The sequence below is a fragment of the Microtus ochrogaster genome, unplaced genomic scaffold (assembly GCF_000317375.1).
Source record: "Microtus ochrogaster isolate Prairie Vole_2 unplaced genomic scaffold, MicOch1.0 UNK88, whole genome shotgun sequence".
In the NCBI taxonomy this organism is placed as follows: Eukaryota; Metazoa; Chordata; class Mammalia; order Rodentia; family Cricetidae; genus Microtus; species Microtus ochrogaster.
This window is the reverse complement of record NW_004949186.1, coordinates 963,690-965,106: the sequence shown is the minus strand read 5'-3', so window position 1 is coordinate 965,106 and position 1,417 is coordinate 963,690. Positions and strand designations below refer to the sequence as shown.

Here is a 1,417-nt window from a genome sequence, read left to right as displayed (position 1 = left end):
TTTTTTTCCCATAGGATGGTAGGGTAGTGTTATATGCCAACACCACAGTCCTTATTCTAACATGGTAACTTACCTTGACACTCATTTTCTATATGGGGATGGGTGCATTCAACTGAACTTAATGCTTTCTATCCTGTACACTGGAGGCACAAATCAAAGGTCCTCTTATTTTTGCCCTTGAGGAAGCTACAGAATACGAGCAATGAGTGCAACATGGTTCAGAAAAGAAGCAAAGCTTAGAGGAGGTGCATAAAATTGCTGAGAGGTGGGGAGGGAGGGAAGGACGGAGGGAGAGAGGGAGGGAGGGAGGGGATTTCCACACAGAGGGGTCAAAACTGACTCCATGAAGATGCTACAATGCCTGGAAACATAAAAAGGAGAAGCCTGAGCCCCGTGGAGAGGAGCAGTTCCTTCCAGGGCGAAGAGGAGAATTAGCCAGAGTCAATTCAGATAGGAAAGAAATCAACTTGTACAGGAAGAGAATTTCCATCTGTCACATAACTTAACCTCCGTTCACGGACAGGAGTCTGTAGAAGGATGTGAGAATCAGGTCAAAGAAGCTATGGGTAGGCCAATTCCAACTGAGTCATCATCTGTCTGTCTATCTATCATCTATCTATCTATCTATCTATCTATCTATCTATCTATCTATCTATCTATCTATCTATCTATCATCTATCTATCTATCTACTATCTTCACCTTAGCCAGAGTCACACAGCTGAGAGTCTATCCCCAGAGAAGCCCAGACACAAAATGTCCTAGCTCCTCAACTTCATGCAATCCCACATCTACTATTGTTAAATCATCCCTGGTTCCATGTTTTCCTACAACCCCTTCTTGTCCAGAAATGAGGTGATAAGGGACGTCCATGCTATTGTTTCTGGAGAAGTCCATGTTCTGGAGAACATTGTAAATCAGCCATGTACCCAGTGTTTTTCATACTCCAGGTCTTTGATACACATTACCGGCTCTTTAAAAATTGGGGATACCCATAACAAATGAAATTATGCAATATGTGTACTTGTGTGGACAGTAATTATTCTACCAGAGAAAATGGTAACTGAGAGGGTAAGGGTTTACAGAAGCATGGGAAGGTCCGAAACCACATCTTCTCTCTGAGGATTTTATAAAGAGTTGCAGCAAACTCACAGTGCCATCTCTCTGGAGCCAACAGGACAAACACAGTCAGCTGGTCTCTGACTAGGGGAACAGGGAAGAATTTGTTTCTGCAGCATAAAAACTTTGTTGGGTGTCATGCTGCCCACAGCTTGTTAGTATTGAGATGGTAAATGACAGAAATCAGTCAGGGAGCCCCAGAAAAGATAAATATTACAAGGTCTTGCTCACGTGCAGAACCTACAAGATGCGTGCATGTGCTTGCACACACACACACACACACACACACACACACACACA

At 43.3% G+C, this 1,417-nt stretch overlaps 1 protein-coding gene across 1 annotated transcript in view; it reads right to left on the bottom strand.

Annotated features, from left to right (window-relative positions):
• The window catches only part of Tnfsf11 (TNF superfamily member 11), a 31,756-nt gene that overhangs the window by 502 nt on the left and 29,837 nt on the right, over window positions 1-1,417 (bottom strand). The gene's annotated exons all lie outside the window — the stretch shown is intronic.